Source organism: Lytechinus pictus, chromosome 16 (genome assembly GCF_037042905.1).
Source record: "Lytechinus pictus isolate F3 Inbred chromosome 16, Lp3.0, whole genome shotgun sequence".
Lineage (NCBI taxonomy): Eukaryota > Metazoa > Echinodermata > Echinoidea > Temnopleuroida > Toxopneustidae > Lytechinus > Lytechinus pictus.
In genome coordinates this window covers 4,953,458-4,970,564 of record NC_087260.1, presented here as the reverse complement: position 1 = coordinate 4,970,564, position 17,107 = coordinate 4,953,458, and the positions used below count along the sequence as shown (strand labels likewise).

Sequence of the window (17,107 nt, the reverse complement as noted above, 5' to 3'; positions counted from 1 at the left end):
AATAATTAAAGAAAACACAGCATTTCTTTAAAAAAATTGGACGTAAATGATAATAGATATTGTTTTTAAAATGAGAAGAGCAGAGCATTTCAGAAAAATTGTAACCTAAAATAAAATAGCTATTACAGTTCAAAGTTCTGCTTAATTTTACAAAGCAATTACTTGCACAAGACCGTTGATTTTCAGTGCCTCCCGAAAAACTGAGATTTAACTATGATTATCACAACTTAATCAAAAATACAATGGACAATATTTTGATGCTGAGAGTGACTTCTTTTAGCTCGTATAACATAGTAGATTTTTAATTATTGCATGAGTGAGTAAAACAATTTGTAACGAGGATACCGAGAATAACGAGGATTTTCGAGGTATATCTGAACTTCAAAAAGAAATTCACATGCCTATACAAAGTTCAATATTCGCCTTTTCCTATTTGATACCTCAATAACAAAAACTGGTCAAGAAATAACAAAGTTCTGTTTCTTTGGAACAATGTTTTTATTTCAATAATTTCATTAAACGAACGTGTTTTCACCAGTTTCTCTCCGAAGCCATCGCAAGGTTAACAGAAGACTTAGTACATGGCTAATCATCAACAAAACGGTGTGTCGTGTAAGCTCATCTGTAAAATCTTTTTATTTTATGAAATTATTAGAATTCAAATTCTAATTCAAATACATTTAACTTCCATATTTATCGACCATTTCCTGTAAGTGAGGTATCAAATTAAAAGGCAGACATTGAACTTTTCAAAATGCGATTTTCTTTATGAAACTCACATACCGCCCGCCAAGCATACCAAGTGAATTTTGGTATCCTTACTTAAAATTGGTTTTGCTCATTTATGCATGAATGAGGAATATTTTTTTAGTAAATCACCTTTTCTTCATAAAAAATAGAATCAGTTACAATAATGGGCCCAAGTTATCAATTCTAGACGAACGAGATACAGGGCAACATAAAATGAATACAGTATGGTATACATAAACAAACATAAAACAAGAGATAATGATTATCTACATATCACGCGTGTGTGTTGTATTTTATGTATATGAACAGTTTGGGGTAGGCTAGGTGGTATTTAACTGTATGATAGAGGGTGTGTGTGTGTGGGGTGGGGTGGATGGCAGCGTTTGTGAGTGAGGGTGTACTTCTGTTAATTTAGGCGTGTGTGTATATGGGTTTGTCAAGGTTTTTCTTTTGTACATATATGTGTGTATGTGTGTTGGAGGGGAAAGAGAAACAGAGAGTATGTGTGTGTGTGTGTGTGAGAGAGAGAGAGAGAGTAAGGGTGGGCAGGGGGTGCGTGCATTATACAGATACATGTATGTAGAATTTCAATTATTCTACATTAAAAAAAAGATTTCTTTACAGTGAATGTCTGCAATCACACAATTCATGCACACACATCCACCCACTCACACCACATCCTCACCACGGAGATATATATGTATATATATATATATATATATATATATATATTGATGATTTAAAATAACTTAATCATAAATACAATAGACAAACGACCTATCATTGTAAAGAGTAGAGTATCTTTTCTTATCTGGTATGACATAGAAGAATTCTCATTCACGCATGAATGAGTAAAAAAAATTAAAGAAGGATACCAAAATCAATCACAGAAAATGGTCAAGAAAGAACAAAGTTCTCTTCCTCCGAAACAATGCTTGTATCTCCATAATTTCATGAAACAAACGTATTCTCACAGGTTTCCCACAGACGCTATCGCATGTTTACAAAAGACTTTATGCATGGCTGATCGTCAACAAAAAGGAGCATCGAGTAAGCCTGTAAAACCTTTTTATTTTATGAAATTATTGAAATTCAGGATTTATATGAAATAGACAGATCTTTGCTATTTCTTGATCATTTTCTGTGATTGATGTATCAAATCAAAGTACAGATACTGAACATTTTTAAAATGTGATTTTCTTTTTCAAACCCAGATACTGCCAGCTGAGTTACTTTTTTTTTTATCCTTTCTTCGAATTGCTTTTGCTCACTCATGCATGAAAGAGGAATAATCTAAGTTATTTTAGATGAAATAGGAGACTACGCTATATATTTGCTTTTGCAATGCTATTCTTCTTTCAAGCTGTATATTCATAATTATTTTGTGTGGAAATTATGAAACAGACGATCACTGAACTATGGGTAATTTGAGTGCATGAATACTCGTAAAACTGGTAGATTTAAACTTGCAATATTTACAGAAGAATCAATAAAATTCGGTTCTACACATGGTACTAATCAACTTGCATCCAAGTATAGACAAAACGATCACCCACAATGTGCCACAATTTGCCACTTGTTGCATGATAAAAAATAGGAAAATAAATACTCACAAACGTGGACAGTGTAAAAGAAAAGAGTGTCGATAATGCATTGTCATCGTAATTCCATGACATTATACTATTCAAGGGGTGGGGGGGTGGGGTGAAACAATAGATAATCCCCATCCCCTGAACAATAGTTTAGCAGCTTGGATTTACGCCAGTGGTCATCAGACTACCAAATAATGGATAACTTAGTGATATTTCTAATTCACTTTAATTCAAGAGTCACACAATACATTTAGAAAAATACACCAATAACAAGAAGAATCAGCATGGAACTATTCTAAAGTAATCAACGGGTTTTATTGATTGTTATTGATAACTAGATAAATATTCTGTGCGATGATATTTTAAAATGGCCAACAGATGGTGTGAGATCTAGATCCTACAACAATTACAAACAGTGACATTAGATTAGTGATATATTCATTTATTTATTTTGTTTTATTTACCCACGGTGGTTTCTTCAGTACAAAACTGTTTTATAAGAGAACCCTGTTAAAATACAAACATATTACAATAATATACAAGATAAAAGAGACAACACAACATACAGATAAAATTCAATCAACCGAAAATCCAGAAAACAACAACAAATAACACCAGCATAATAAATAGAAATACTTAAAAATAGTGAAATACATTAGAAATCAGTGAAGGATGAAGACAAATCATACAATCAACTGCCAGTTAACGTCATTAAAACATGATTATGGAGGTATTATCCTTGATTTTTTGATCAAAATCAAATTTAAAACAATGCTAAATAGGTAAACGTACCCATATTTATTAAACGGTACATAAAGATTAATATTAAAAATAAAATAGATTACAATACAACATGAAAAAATATATTAATTGACAATTTTAACATGTACATTTGTGCTTTATATGGAAATACAAACAAAATTAGATTTGAAAGTTTGTATTAACATTGGTACCCTTCCAATTGTATTGTCCAATATCACAGATAAATTTAATGTACCAACAGGGGCGATTATTGCAAATCGAAGTGGGAGTTCTTTCGAGGTTTACATCAGAAAACGGGACATTCTATTCACCTATTTAATTATGAAATGTATGGAGTTTTGCTATAAAGAAATGATGCGAGCACGAAGCGCGAGCTGAAATTTGTTATATTCCAATCTGAAAAGCGGACATTATGAGCAAGATTTAAATAAAGAACGAGTTTTGTATCTCGCTCGTCGCTCGTCGATTTCTGTGTAACCTTACAATTTTATTTTATTTTTGCACATCGGAATCGTTAGGGGGCAAAATGATATGTTTGCCCCCAAGAATTTTCATTGGGGGGGGGGGGGCGATCGCCCCCCCCCCTGCTCCCCCAGGATCGACGTCTCTGTGTACCAACACATTTTTTTCTTAGACGATTTTGGATTTTTTTTTTCAGATTTAGATTTATTTATTTCCGTTCAACAAAATAATCAAGTAACAGTACAAGTACATGTTCGAAATAATACATACAATTCAGTGACATTTCATAACAAACTTTAAGATAAATTGACTGAACAATTTTGTACTTGCCAATATTGTGTAGATGTTCTCATAACTGACTGTAGGTTTCGTTGTTAAAATAATAGCAAAATTAATTATGAAATTCAAACGTTTTTTAAGAGATAATCGTGACATCATCATATATACTGCTTATAACAAAAAAACTCACTTTACTATTACAGATCATTTAAAAAAAAAAAAAAAATTCAAGTTTTTTCAAAATTACCTGCAATGCATCAGTCTTTAGTACCGTATATGCGGCACCAAATACGCCATTTGGCTGCCGACTATATAGAGTCCCCAATTTCGAAATAATGAAAGTAGACAATTCTGATGGTTTCTGAGTAGTTCACGGAATCAACGGAATTTCAAGGAAAAATATTATACAATAAGTAGTAAAGACAGCAAAATGGCAATTTCAATCAAATAAAAATCAATTGAAAAAGAATCTTGCATCAGCGAAAGATTTAAATCAAATATCTGTACACTGTTTAAAGTTTAACAGGGTAATGACAAAAAAAAAACTAATTCACGGTTTTGATGGATACTACATTTTCTATATGTCCCAAAAGAAACGGTAAACGAAAGGATAGAGACTTTGATTTATTGAGGATGAAAACGGTGAATAATGGAGAGCGCTGAGCCCCCCCCCCCCCATACCACTCCACTGGTGTCCCCTTGTCTAAAGCTGATATTTCCTTAAAGAAAATAAGAAGAAAACAAAGATGTCTTCTGTGCGGATATTTTCTTAACCCCTTTTTTACTCTTGATTCTACATTGAAATATAGAAACTTGTTCTCAGTTCCAGTAAGATAATACAAACACGCGACTGACAAGGCCTCTTTGATTTACCACGACATTATGATTCCACTTTGAATACTTTGGTTTGGTTGGGACGGTAGATGATAATTCTATACAATGCAGATCAGAAGCAGGACAGACGGATAGCAAAGCTGAGTCCAGATCTTTGGCCAAGAAACTCCATCTGAAAAAAACACAAGGCACCTTAAAATTAATCTAAATTGTGATTCAACGTGATCACCAAATTTATCTGTTTTTAATAATGAAGAGAGAGAAAAAAAAATAAACATGTTAAATGTACATGTTTAGAGACGACGACACCCAGGAAATGGCAATAACAAGAACTGGGACAATAAAAGCAATTTCAATAACAAAATCTACTATAAGTTGATTCGGTTTGCTAAACTTTGCCCTTGTCTACAAATGAAAAATAAAAAAATGTTGATGAAGATTGTCTCTTTTTTGTGTAAAAGTTGATAGGCCCTACTGAGCCAATATTCTACTGGTCAAGAAGAAAAGTCCCAATGAGCGGCCAAATACTTACTTTTATAATCCATAAAAGTGCGAACGTAAACATTATTTATTGCCTTATTGTTGTGAACCCAATTAAGCAGGAGATTTGCATTATAAATGGAGAGCTTGTAACTGATTCAAATATTATATTGTTTTGTTTTAACATTATATCTTATTCAATTGGTATTTTATGGGAATGACATGATATTTCACTTGATAAAGATATGGAATGTGTACCTTTATTTCTTTCCTCCACCACTCATCCGATCAATCAAAAGTTTAAGCCAACCATCGCCTGGTTTCCCAATGCCCCTTTCTGTCCTTGAACACGCTGCATGAAAACGAAAAGAAATGGAAATGCAAAGTTTTTCACATCCAAAACTCCAATGACTGCAATAAATAAATCGAATCTCCTCAATAATTAGTCGTTGGTTTTTCGGATATCGAGAAACAGACAATTTTCCTAATTTGCAATCATATTTTTATGAATCTTAAAACACAACACGGTTTAAAGATAAATAAAGGTATTTGCATTAAACACATTTCGTGAGAAAGTCTGTAAAACCAAGGTTGAATGTCACATTATCAAAGTAGATCATATACAGATGCATTCATTGGCGGCGGAAGGCAAAAAATTTAGGGGGGGGGGTCCACCAAATTTTGGGATAGACACAGGAAAAAAAACTTTGACAAGCAAAAAAAAATTATAAACCAAAATTTTTGGAGGGAGCAACAAAATCTTTTGACAAAAAAGGAAAAGGTTATCAAGCAAAATTAGGGGGGTCCACCTGAATGGGGGGGGGGCGCAGGAAAGTAATTGACAAGGAAAAATAAAGGTTCTCAACTAAAAATTTAGGGGGGACCGCCCCCCCCCCCCGCTTCCGCCGCCTATGGTTGCATTAATCGAACTTTGTGGAATCATGAAATCTAAACTGAAAAGAAAATGAAGATCACCAACATAACTAAGCACATGTTGGACAGTGTATCAATATTGCTTGGTATAAGACCCGACTTCATGCTTTCAATTTCTTCCAGTATACTATGGCCCATATATCTTTACTTATACATACAAACATCTGGGCGGTCTTTCGGTTGGATTCTGTACCAGCTTATTTTGAAATAGTCACCACAGCTGGCATTATCCATGGCTGGGAATCGAACCCACGTCCCCCAGATTGAAAGACGAGAGTGATAACCACTAGACCTCGACGCCCCCACATTTGATATTATATTAGATAGCATACAGTTTATTCTAGTTCGTGGATACTCACCGCAGGCAGACGGGGAGGACTGAGTTGGTTCGCCCAACTCGATTCTGTCATCCTGCCCGCAATAATCATCATTCCAACCCTTCTCCTCCTGACACTCACTCATGTTTGAAAATTTCGTAAAGTATATATATATATATCTTATAACTGACTAATGGTGCAATTCCCGCTCATCTGCTACATGTGATGACTGAATGACAAATATATTTGTATTTATACCTAGAGCTGGTATTGTTTATCATTATTCAAATTGGATGAAAATAATACACACCCCATTCGAGGAATGAAGGGAGTGGCTTAAGGTGACGTTCATCTACTGGGGTTTATTTCTTTCACCACCATCATCACCATCAAAAATAAGGTTTTTTTAATGAATATAAAAATAAATATAAATATAAATCACAGAAAAAGTACTAATTCCGTGGAATGTACTATAAATACAAATCATTTTCAAAATAAAGCGGACTAAATATTTACATTAAAGAGAAAAATTGGAACTATATTTTTGGGGCGAAAAGTCTTTATGTTAATTACATGCCCGATCTTCGCTGTACGATCGACGAATCGGCTACAGGAAAGGAGGACAATTTAAGGCTATTCGTTTGCATTGCATTTTAGATTGTCTCATGTTTTCTGTAGAATAGGTATTCTTTTCAGCTTTAATTTACGAATCTTTCCGTTCCTGAGAAAGAAAGTATTTTGAAGACGAATTGATGGCTCACTAAACTGATTGCAAACCTATTTTCACTCGATGATCATTCACTATTTTGTTTTTAATTATACCATTTCATTATCTTTTAATGGTTTATTCCAGTGCTTCTCAACCTTTTTTTACTCGAGGACCACTTTGACTCTCAGATTTTTTTCGAGGCCCACCTACTAAATAAAAAAAGGATATGACTACTTTTCTCGACACAAAGATTGTCTCGACAATAATAAAGAGCATATTAGTGCGTAACTTTATGATCTTCTCCTGCAGTGGCTGAACCAGAAAATTGAGGGGGCTTGATATAATAAAATGTTGCGAGCGAGCATGGCGAGCAAGCAAAATTTTGTTATAGATTTTGACACAATATTCATAAAATAATATCATATTTCACCCTTATCCATTTTCTCTTTTTTTTCTTGGTCCTGAAATATTTGGGGCCAAGAGCCCCCTTCCCCTATCTGTACGCAAGTGTTCTGCTGTGAATTAAATCCAGCCTTTTTCCTACCGAAACACTCTCTTGGCTTTCCTGCACTCTTCGGATGTTTTGTGTTTAGGTGTCTCTGAAGCTCTGACGGTTTGAGCGACTTATTTGGCATTAACTTCAGCACATTCTACACACATTGCTTTTAGTTTTGCATCACTGCAAAAAAAAAACAAATTTAACGTATTCAGGGTCATATTTTCTTAGTTACCTTCTGAAGACTTTTCAACAGTAGATTTGTTTCCTCCCTCACCCTTTCGCTTTAAAATACGGTCTATTTTGATGAAAGTATGTTTCATGAAATTTGAACATAAAGCTCTTAAGCACATTGGAAGCAATCAGTTGGAGAAATAAATGCATTTTCAAAGGTCCAGTGAATGGGCGATAATTAACTACATAAAAAATATGCATACATGAGGCCTGAGGTTCACATCAAAGTTGGATCGAAACCATCATACAATGTGTATGTATATCGCAACGTGCCTTTAGCTTTGTTTGACCAACGGAGACCGATCAAACATACTATTTTCGGACGTTAAATAGAACATGTTAAATATACCATAATTTTTCCCCTATTTTTTTCTTCTCTGGAGCTTCTCGCGGCCCACCTGAGAGAGCTTCGCGGCCCACCAGTGGGCCGCGGCCCACCGGTTGAGAAGCGCTGGTTTATTCGATAGACATGTTTCGCAGCAAAAACGAATTACACAAGCTTTACAGGGTATTACAGGGGGTGTCGTGGTGTAGTGGTTACGATTCTCGTCTTTTAATCAGAGGGACGTGGGTTCGAGTTCCAGCCACGGCATGATTTCCTTCAGCAAGAACTTTACCCACATTGGAAAGCTGTGGCATACAATCGTTATATTTGATAGAAATTATTGCTTCCAATCTGCATGCTAAGATTCTGCGTTAGCAGTGTTCAAAATCTAACACTCTTTAACACTAACGTACCTACGGGGGGGGGGGGGGGGCAGGGGGCACTCTGCCCCCCCCCCTGACGCGCCACAACCCATACAAAAAACATATACCTGCCCCCCCTGACGAGCTTAAAAGACTTTATTTTTTTTTTGTAATTCATGTTTTATTGATCCTTTTCATCAAAATATACATAACAAAACATTCATGGTATAATGGATCACATTCATGGTATAATGGATCACAGATTCATGGTATAATGGATCACATATTCATGGTATAATGGATCACAGTATAATGGATAAAAGACTTTATTGCCCCCTCCCCCCCCGACGAGCTTGAAGACCTTTATTCCCCCCTGACGAGCTCGAAGACTTTTTTTTGCTCTTCATTTTTTTTTCTGGTACGAAAACCTTTATTTTTTTATTAAAGCCCTTTTTTATTTTTTTTGCTTTTCATTTTTTTTCTGGTACGAAAACCTTTATTTTTTTTTGAAGACCTTTTTTTTGCTTGTCACATTTTTTGGCGGCCGATTCCCCCCCCTGTGGAAAATCCTAGGTACGCCACTGCTCTTTAGAAGGAGTCGGTACACTCTAAAAAAAGTTAACCAAATATTGGGTAAACTTGAAACAATCTATCCAGCAGACATGCATATTCCCTTTCATGGGTGTCGATCGGTATTCTTGGTTGGGGGGGGGGGGATGATTGACACAAATATTCATGTGGATGGGGATCTTTCAATATTACCCCCACTAAAATCACAAGTTATGACATTTGGAAGTGGTTGATATGCATGGTGCTCTTGGCATGCTTGGAAATTCCTTCATTGTTGCAGTGTACTGTATTTATATAATTTTTTTAAAAATTCAATTTGTGTTACAAGTAAGCCCAGTGGCGTACCGTGGGTCATGGAATTGGGGGCACCAGTAAAAATTTTGAGTCACTTATGAGCGTGCAAAGCGCGCTCAGTTGCCAGGTATACTGACCTAATATACATTTTAAGGACAGTGCCATATATTAAACAGATATGTATCTCACAGATGAAATAATGCGAGTGCGAAGCGCGAGCTTAAAATTTTTGATATTCGGACGTAAAAAGGGACATGATAATCAACTTTTTGTAATCATGATACGTACCTGTCTCGCTAAACAATGCGAGCGCGAGCTGAAATTTTTGTATATATTGATCCCAAACAGGGATATTTTAAAGACTATATTTAAGGAATCCAGTCCACTACATATCTCACCACAGTCATCTAATGCGAGTGCTAAGCGCTAGCTGATTTTGTTAGAATTACACATGAAACACTTGAAGTCATTGTAATCATGATTATTTACGCATCTCAATAATCAAATATTGCGAGCGCGAGTTGAAAATTTAGGAAATTCTGACCTGAAAAGGGGCATTCTATAGCTTGTTTGTAGGAATTCACTAAGACCATACGTATTTCATTAACCAAATGATGCGAGCGCGAAGCGCGACCTGAAATTTCTTTATATTGAGATCAGAAAAAGGGACATTTTAAGGACTGTTTCTAGGAATTCATGGAGAGCAGACATATCTCACTAATGCGAACATAAGCACGGACAAGAAATTTTTTATATTAAGACCCTTAAATGTGGCAATCACTTTAAGTAGTCATGAAAAGAAGCATACTATTGCACATAAAATAATAATTCGAAGTGCGAGGAAGTATATTGAAAACAGGTACATAAACATTTCATTCTTTTTCATCTTGAACCTCCACCCATCTGTTTAAAAGTCCTGGAAAATAATGTTTTTATTTAATAACAATATACACAAATTGCGAGGGAAACAAACTGATTGATGGCATACTATAATCATCATTATAATCACCATTTTCAAACTTTTGAATTTTTTCATCATCATTATTACAATTTTTCTACCCTGAATTATTGGGGGGATGATAATACAGGCCATCCCCCCCCACTTGAAATATTGGGGGGATATATCCCCCCATCCCCCCCGTGATCGACACCCATGTTCCCTTTATACCCAACTTTGGGTAGATTTTTACTCAATATTTTTAGATTGTATGGGTGGGGGCTATCTACTTGGCGCGCCGAAAGAGAATCATATACCTACTGCTCTATGCTAACGTTTGATATGTTACTACTTTATCATTACCTGTGTATCTAAAATCAGTCAAAATTTAGATACATGATTAAAACGAAAACTCTACGGAACAGAAAAAGGAAAGCTTCTGAAGCTTCAAATGGATGATTAAGGTCCAGTTTTCTCGGAGCTCTGAAATGTTGCGAATTTTTTTTCAATAGACGGAACGTCAACAAATTGCAAAGCCCAACTACGTATCTTTCATGAGAATGGGGTACGCAGCAACACGCGTGCGCTTATAATGTTCGGAACCTTTGCAAATTGTTCGCGGGTTTTTACTTGGAGTTGGTTTTCCTGAATAGCAAGAAATGAAAAAAAAATTAACGACAACGAACTGCCCCATTCGTCATTTACACTTCAGTAAATAAAACAAACTATCCAATCACATTTAGTGGGAACGGAACTACTTTATTTCTTTATTCAGGTCTTTCAGTGTGCTACTTAGATGCATGTATGCAGATAAAATAGATCATAATTGACATTTGAAATCATGGCAGAAAGAAGTGAAACAAGCTCTGAATTTGAAATTATCTGGAAGGATACATATGATAGCCCTGCTGGATGGCTGGAGACTCGTGACGAACTTGACCAAAGAGCGAGTAGGTTGTTTTTATTAGTATAATAGGGCGACTATTTCACGCACTCGTTGAAGTATTTGTGTCAGTTTGTACATAAAATGCTGTGATTTGTCACTATTTGTCAAATGCCAAATGCTGTTTTCCTTAAATGCTTGCTCTACATGAATACACACACACACACACACACCCTCACACACACACATCCTTACACACACACACACATCAGGCGTTCCGAAAGAAACTCCTGATATATTTGTTTTATATCCCGCTTTGACTTGTAGACCTCATCATTGCTGATGTGTAAACAATCTAGACCAATTCTATCGTTGCCGGATCTAGTCCGCTGCGCCGCTGCAGTTGCACTCAAATTGTAAACGCGCAGGCTAACTTATAAATCTGATCCTGACATTAGGTAGGCCCTATTATTTGAATAATCCTGTATGAAAGGTCGTCATGGAATTACATTTTCTGCATGATGATCTAGACTTGATTCCACACTGTTTTTTTTCCAGATTGTCGGTAAGTAATTTGAGCAAAAGCTTGTATTTCATTGTATTCATTTATTTTTGCAGATATCTGGGGAGCGTTTCATGAAGGGACTTGTCGGACGTTTTATCCGACAAGTCCCATTTTATCCGACAGTTACTATAGTAACAGTGCCTCTCAGCCAATCAGAATCAAGGAAAGATGTCAGATCTGACAACTTGTCAGACAAAAATGTTGATGAAACGGTCCTCAGGTCAGGGAGCGTGCGCAGTTCAACCTTGAGGAGGGAACATATCGAGCATGAGCATGCGCAGTTCTTCCCATTAAAGTATATAGAAAAATATACAGAGCTACTGCAGTGATGTGCTTTCCCATTGAAATTATATTTTGTCACATAAACGCGAATTGACCAATCGTTTATCTAGAATACTCATGAATATTCATAAGATAAGAGGGATATAAATAAATAAATACACACACACACACACATATATATATATATATATATATATATACATAGAGGTCACTGAGAATCCAATCCAGAATCCATTTTTTTAGTATGGGACCTCAGGGCTAACATAATAAAAAAATGCGAACGGTTAAGTATAAACGCCATAAATTCTTATCATCCAATTTAGAGGCCCTTTTTTGGTCCTGAATTGTCCTGACTAATAGAAAGTAGAGGTGTGTGTAAAAGGGAAAATAGAGCAGCAGAAACGAATTGTTTTATATAGTAATATACTGAACGGAATTTGGCCTGCTGTAGCCGCCAACATATTATGATTAATAATCTTGCACGAAACAAAACAAACATTACATTTCGATTTGAGATGATGATGGTGATAGTGGAGCTGGTTACACTTCGTAATTCCGAAGGTTCGTAATTCCGAAACACGTAAATTGCCTATAACTCGATGTTCGTTAATACGAAAACGTAAAAGGGTTCGTTAATCATTTATGGCGTTATTCCGAAGGTTCGATAATGCGAATACGAAATAAGGTTCGATGTTCCGAAGGTTCGATAATGCGAATACGAAATAAGGTACGTTGTTCCGAAGGTTCGTTAATCCGAAAACGAAATAAGGTTCGTTGTTCCGAAGGTTCGTTAGTCCGAAAATGAAGTAAGGTTCGTTTACATTTCGTTTTCGGACTAACGAACATTTGGAATTACGAACCTCATTTCGTTTTCGGACTAACGAACCTTCGGAATTACGAACCTTCGGAAATCCGAACCTTCGGAATAACGAACCTTCGGAATATCCGCATCTTCGGAATAACAAAGCTTCGGAATTACGAATGTATGCGGGTGGAGCTAATGGTGATGATTAAATCAAATGAAGAATGCCTCCGTGATAAACGAAAACATTTGACACAGAAAATTTACTTCAATTGTTCTGATAATAACATGGATACAACGTCTGCCTTAATGAACAGACGGGCATCTTTTTATTGACTCTGATAGGGAGTTCCATAAATCGGAAACATTATGTCTTAAGGCGACGCACATCTTACGATTGGTCTGCGACTCAATTTTGGAATAAACGTAGTAGAATTTGATGCTAATATTGAGACTTAAAATATCTTACTGTGTAGTGTTCGAAATCATCGTACGAAAACATATCTTCAAATCTTTGACTATGCTATTATCCTTCTTAGAATTAAAGCAAATTTAATATCTAGTCGTAATGACGTCATAGCAGTCTTACGATTGGCTACGATTTGAAACTAATTTGGTTTTTACTCCAAAATATAGGCTTGCAATCTTTCAAAATGGTTATACTAGTATTCTTTCAATTAATATTAACCTCAAATAAAATGATATGTTCCATTCACATTTTCAGAAAATGAGCAAAATGCGATTTATTCCAAAATCGGATCGCGAACAGTCGTAAGGTGTGCGGTGGCCTTTATAGATCTGTGTGGAATAAGCCTATAGGGTTGATTAAATGATAATTTGAATAGTTACGTGTAGGGTATGAATGAATAGATGTGTATGAATGAATTGATGAAAATAAGCTCAATAAGAACCCCCAAGTGAAAATATTTGATTTGATGGCCATCTTGGATGTATTCAAGTTAGAAGCCTTTCCTCTATTTGGATATCATGGCCAAGTACTAACGGGACCTCAAAAAATTAACTGCTGTATAAAAAAAATCTGTTGAAATTTGTTCAACAGATTGAGTTAAATACTTAATTGACCAGTTGCACAATTTGTAATACTCTCAAGTTTCCTTTATTTCTGCCTTATTTCAGAGCCACTCGGATCTCAAATTGCATGATGCAAGCGAGTGACCTATCTTTATGTCCTCTTTTACAGACAAGCCATATTTCAAAGGAAAGGCCAATAAAATACTGAATCAAGGTAATCGGCGACTGATAAAATTCTACGGCTTTTACTATACTGGAGAGAATGTGATGGCCCAAGTTACCAGCTGCGAGGGTAAACACTCACCACCCATATTCCTTCATCAAAAGAGATCAGGTGAATCAAAAGATCCTAAAAAATTCACAGTGAAAGTCGATATTACTGACGCCAAAGAAAAGAAAGGAAAATGGAAATTGTCTGTATATGTATATTACGTCGTCGGCAAACCACTTACTTCGGAGAGAGAGATAACTGATGAAGATTAAGCGACGAACCTGATACGTCGACCATATTACTCCAATTGAGTCTGATCACGTATAATCGACTTATCTTTCTATACTTTCTCTTCATCTTTCATTTACCTTTACTATTGTAATCAACTAATCTTTAAGTTCAATTGAATATATAGGTCTGTATATATACGATCCGTTCTGTATTTCCTGATTCAATCTAATACAAGAAAAACAGGCGGAGAAAAAATTACTCCTTTGACAACAAAAATCGTCTGATCCTCAAGTAAAACAAACACAAAAACAACCAAGAAGTATCTTGCTAGTCTAGAAACATAAAGAGTAAATAATCTATTCATTGCACGATTGTCTTTTGTTGTTCTCATTTCTATAAAAATTTAATCCCAATGATAATGCTTTTGTAACTTCAGATATTAAATTTGGGACCATGAAACTAGGGGGATATTTTTTTTAAATCAAGTGGAGCAAAACTGTGTCTAATCCGAAATGGGTGGAGTGAGCCCCGCTGGTAATCTGAATTTACATTTAACAGGGGCCGCGGAACCGGGGGGGGGGGGGGGGGCTTCGGCCCCCACTTTTTTCCAAACCGTGTACAAAAATGTAAAAATGACCATATGATTGTGATTTTTAGCATGGTCAGCCCCCCACTTTTGGCTCAGCCCCCCCCACCACTTTGAAAACCGTTTAATAGAGCCATGCTGTGGTTTATTTTCTTATTGATTTTAGCTTTTAATACGTAGCTTTTTTATGTCAGCTTTTACCTGATTTATTGACCAAGTTACAAATGAGTTGAGGGGAACGGTATTGTTCATGATGAATCTTTAAACGTGTCGAAGTGTATTGATATTCCTTGATAGTGGAATATATATGAAACTCTAAGACTTTATGGCTATATTCCATTTTTATTAGGCTCTTTTGTAAATTTGAATCGGTAGTATGTGAAAGGGAGGAAATAAAAATAATCATAACGTGTAATGAAATCCATGCATCATGCTTTTAGAAAGTAATTGATAACATCGAAATGAACTTTTTCTAGGACATAAAATTTAAATTATTTTTCAAACAATATGATTTTGTTTACTTTTGGGGCAGTTCACTCTCCACAGAGAAAAACTTTAAAAGATCTAAATGAAGAAATCAGTTTGCATCCTCAGCAACTCGTTTATGCACACCGTAAAAACGCGGTTTAAATTTGTGATATTTGAACTTGAGTTGATAACTTTTACGCACATAAGTCATTCTGGATGGATGATAAAGACAATCGAAAAATTACTGAAATATCTATTTGCAGAATCTTCATTTTCTTATATCGGTGATTGTTAAATATAGATTTATTTTATTCAAGATACTAACAATTTGCTTGATTTATCGTACAAAGGTGATATAAAATCGTAGGTTGTTATATTACAGTACAAGTGAAAAGAGTTGTTATTGATTTTACATGAAATACATTAATGGGAGTAATCATGGCAGTACGCAGCGGTGGGGGCAGGGTTAATTACCCGTCAAAAAATTTGAATACATTTGGTTGTTTTTACTGATTCTTCTTTTTTCAAAATTCACCAAAGGTATGGATGAAATCCTTCAATATCACTTTACAAAATGCAAAATGCTCGCTTTCATTTTTCTTTTCAGAAAAAGTTTACACGTCCTGCCCTCAGCCAATTTTTGCGTACGGCCATGAAAAAAACGTATGCAACTGACTTTACACAAAAATGTGAACTTATCATCATGCCATGATAACGTTGATCTAATTCAAAAGCGTCTCCCAGAAAAAAAGGTTTAAGCAATCGATTTGACATACATGTACATACAGAGTTAGGGTTTAAGTTATAATTCGAATCTAAATTACAAAGACATTTTTTTTGTGTGTCATCAGAAGCTATTAAATGATTATCAAAATTTAGGATTTTCATGTACAAAACACCCCTTCATACAATGCGATTTTGAATTATAAAATATTATTCTTGGTAAATATGTACCCGGTGTATTTACTTTTCGTACTATTCCTGAAAATGTAACTCGGTGGTCTTCTAGTACATTCTGTATCGCCATTGTCTTTCTCATTTTTGAATTAATGTCTTTGATATCTGTGATATCAAAACTAATTTCCATTAGTGAGGTGGCTGAGGTTACGTTTATTAATACCAATCCCATTGCTACTACTTGCAGTAGAATATATTTATCTATCAATTTTCTTTTGTGATATTGGATTTTTGAATTTTTATTTATGAATGCATCTGGTGATATGGCTTGTATTCTTTTTTAAAGTTTTAATAAAATCAATATTTAAAGTGTGAAGTTTCTTGTTTGTTTTTTTATTCATAAGACAGAATGAGACAAAGAGACAGAAAGAGCGCTAGAGAGTGGGAAGGGGAGAATAGATGAGGGGTGGATGGGGAAAATGAAAAAGGAGAGGGAAAAAGAGGGGAGAACAACAGAGAGGAAGAGGGAGAGACAAGTAGGGGAAAAGAGAGAATACGAAAGAAAGAGAGTGTGAGGGTGAGAGGGAGAGAGAGAGAGGAGAAATGGGAGGGGGGGTCAGGTATTAAGAGAAAAATTAACGGAAAGTGGAGAGTGAGAGGAGATGGAGAAAAAGATACATAGGAAGAGATGTGTTTCGAGAGAAGGTAAGGGGATAGGAATATCACAAGAATAACAACATGCTAAACTCAAAACTCCAATAAACTTTTAAAAAGGATCCTCTCTTTCCTTCTTTTCTTTCGTTCTTTCTTTCTT

General features: G+C 35.4%; 2 long non-coding RNA genes across 2 annotated transcripts; one reads left to right on the top strand and one right to left on the bottom strand.

The window, feature by feature from the left end:
• Window positions 1–2,633: 2,633 nt before the first annotated feature.
• On the bottom strand, window positions 2,634–6,636 carry LOC129279052 (uncharacterized). The gene is made up of 3 exons (XR_008586294.2): window positions 6,452–6,636; window positions 5,418–5,511; window positions 2,634–4,851 (listed from the first exon to the last, which is right to left on the bottom strand). It is a non-coding gene; the product is annotated as an uncharacterized LOC129279052 (long non-coding RNA).
• Window positions 6,637–11,157: 4,521 nt separating this feature from the next.
• On the top strand, window positions 11,158–16,669 carry LOC135157114 (uncharacterized). The gene is made up of 2 exons (XR_010296150.1): window positions 11,158–11,286; window positions 14,070–16,669. It is a non-coding gene; the product is annotated as an uncharacterized LOC135157114 (long non-coding RNA).
• The last annotated feature ends 438 nt before the right edge of the window (window positions 16,670–17,107 follow it).